The 3295-nt window shown below is 39.1% G+C and overlaps 1 pseudogene; it reads right to left on the reverse strand.

The window, feature by feature from the left end:
• Positions 1 to 1366: 1366 nt before the first annotated feature.
• LOC129888073 (5S ribosomal RNA) lies at positions 1367 to 1484 on the reverse strand (annotated as a pseudogene).
• Between the last annotated feature and the right edge of the window lie 1811 nt (positions 1485 to 3295).

A 3295-nucleotide genomic window follows, 5' to 3' on the forward strand; every position in this document is an offset into this window, starting at 1 on the left:
AATAAAAACCTCCTCTTTTCCCTAACGATAAATTTTATGTTGTTAAACACCGCTATATAACCATAGGATACCTTAAATAATTAATTTAGGGATCAAAAATGGAGGCCTTACCTCAAAGCTATGGCTACCGTAGCTCCTTTCTCTCTTCCTCAATGTTTCTCATCCTTTTTCTAAGTGTAGAAAAGATGGAAATAGAAGCCTTAGTCATAAGACTAAGTATATATAGCCTTCCCTAGGATGTGACACGTGGCATACCCTAGGGGTGACACATGGCAGACCCCTAGGGTGCCACCTCATGCCATGCAACCAATCATACACTGCCACATGGCAGCGTTGGGTCCACCCTAAGTAGGTGGGTCACCTACTTAGCCTAAGTAGGTGTGTCACCTACTTGTCACCTGTTTGCTTCATTTTCGTGGTTTTGTAATCTCATCTTACTTTAACAGCCTATGTATTCTTTTCTACGTAAGCTCAACACGTACTCCAATAGCTTAAGTACGTAAAACATCCAAGTTGATAGCTTACGCAAGTAAGTCGAGTCCTACGACTCATTACTTGGCCTCCAACTCATTTCAAATCCTTATAGACCTATTTCCAACCTTCACTCTTAAGGGTCGTCACTTCCTCCCTTCCTTAGAGTTATTTAATCATATTATAGATAATCTCGGTCACGGGACAACTTTCAAGAAGATATTCTAAAGCACAAAGGTACGGGGTGTAACATCCTTCCCCCCTTTAGAATATTCGTCCTCGAATGTTAACTAGCCTCATAAGGTCTTACGAGTGCTTCAAGATTTATCTGTATTGGTTGTCATCCAAAGGCCTCTTATTAACCCATATAGTCAATTTAAGAGGGTCGATTACCCGTAGGCATAGAGAACAGGTGATATTTCTTTTCCATTTCTTCTTTCCAGTTTTCTTACCACACATCATATTGTACCCTTTACACGAACATGTGTAGGAGCTTAAAGTGGCTCAGAAGATGCCTTAGCATTGCCATACTAGTATGTACGTAAACCTGTATCGTTTCTTACTTCCTTCATCTGATGTTAGGGCTCCATTATAGCTTTTGTCCTTGGTATTGGTTGTACCTTAAAGGTTTTGCTTCAAACCATCTTATACCTTCTCTTAATGTATTCGAATATAGCAGTTACATGGCTATTACCGACTTCGTTTATCGAGTAATCACCTGGTTTTACTCTTAGCATACTGCCATTCGTAAGTTGCATCAGTTATTTTGCGAAGCTACATCCCCTATCTCAAAGGGTCTTATCATCTTTCACGATGGAGTCACATATCCACAATACTTCTTTATACTAACAATGCCATGCAAGCCAACATATACATACATCCATATCATCTCATCTCACAGCCGCATAGGGCTTCCCTGGAGGTTACCCATCCTAGTACTACTCTCTCCCAAGCACACTTAACTTTGGAGTTCTGATGGGATCCGGTGCCTTAGTGCTGGTATGATCGCATCCATCCCTTGTGGGGTCTCATTTGAATTTTAAGCGTTCCCATTTACACATGATAGCGTCAGTTGATTTTCTCTTATGCTCATATTTCTCTTGTCCACTTCCCCTCTTAAGGGTGTATCCATGTCATTGTCTGTTTATTTCTAACTTTCCAAATGCATAGGAGTCCTTTCTAACCTATTTAGTATACCGCTTATTTCCATATCTTCCTTTACATCCCCTATACTTTGGGTTATCCATGTACAAAACCTTAATACTATCATGAGGTGCTTAGAACCCTCAATTTACAGTACCAACTCCATTCTTGAACACTGGTATTCGAGTAATATCTTTAATGTAGCAGTGTATTCAAAGCCACATTCCATTCATCCCGATCAGTAATTAGCTCATGCTCATAATTGGTTCAACTTCTCCACCCGAGAGCACTTATACTTTGATGATCCGTGTTTCAAGATTCATCATAATACTAGCTTTATTCTAGTAGATACCATTTGATTTTTTATTTTGAACATTCCCTATAAATCTGTGTAAGTTTTCTTATTCATTCACTAGTTGCCTTTCGGTCTTCCACTTAACTTATTCTGCTTCAGACATTTCACCGTACCGGCACGCACTCACAGTCTAGTTTGTCACACTGGCTTTTGCTTCTCTTACTTACCCTCAAGTTTTCTCCTATTTCATTATAGAGGAGATTTCTCGTCCTTTCCTTTTTTTGTTACGTATATATCACAATATCAATTCTGTCGGTTCCTTAATATATCATTTTATCCATATCTATTAGTCTTCCTTAAATTATTTTCTTAGGGTCACAAGTCTTTTCCAACTTTGGTTTACCATATCAATATTGACCTCCTAGCTTCTATTGCCATCAATTCAACAATTAACTTATTTTTCGAGGTCAGCCATACTTGTAGTTTATCTAAATTTCATCATTATTGTGGACACGACCTTTTAAGACATACTACAGCCCTGTATCTCATTCTCTTTTTATTTCTTGGAAATTTGGGTAGAGTTTCCTCTGTATTTCTTACTATCTCAAACTTGCACGCAGAAAATACCAACAGTGCCTCACAGGGCCAGCACACATAAATATACATATATACGTATCATATCACATCATATTGCAGCCTCACAAGGCGCCCAATATCAACAATAGTATAAAATGATGGACTTACCTCACCTGTCCAACTCGAACTACGCCTGTTAGTCTTTTCGTCCACTTTTCCTTTCAATTTTCAACTTTATCTACTTGTTCCTTTCAATTTCCGACTTTACATGTCAATCGTATTTCCATACCTTACTTGGCACAACTCTCTTATTCCTTGGCTTACCTGTGTGCTTTGTAACTTCCCATATCGTCAGTCATTTTCTTCTATCGACGTTGTCCTTTATCTGAAATTAGAGGTTAGTATAAGGAATTCCACTTCCTATGACTCGGCTCTATCGCACAACCTTAGATATGAACGAAAAGAAACATCTTAAATGTCCTGTAGCCTCCTACTTATAGATGTGGCGCGCAACACATCAATAATCAAGACTCTACTAGACATGATCTGTAGACACTCCAAAGACGAACTGCTCTGATACCACTTCTGTCACGACCCAACCCCGTGGGCTGTGACTAGGGTCCGACTTGGGCCCCTGTATACGTATCTAGCAGATGCAATGATTAATATAAGAACTATACATAAGAACCCCAGTGGGTCATAGCATTTTCATGCTTGTTGCCTCTTTCATTTGTATCTTATCATAAAAGGGCATGTCAGCCGACAAGGCCGTCATAGTATCTTAATATTTACAATACACTATGTAGACAC

Source organism: Solanum dulcamara, chromosome 4 (genome assembly GCF_947179165.1).
Source record: "Solanum dulcamara chromosome 4, daSolDulc1.2, whole genome shotgun sequence".
Classification (NCBI taxonomy): domain Eukaryota; kingdom Viridiplantae; phylum Streptophyta; class Magnoliopsida; order Solanales; family Solanaceae; genus Solanum; species Solanum dulcamara.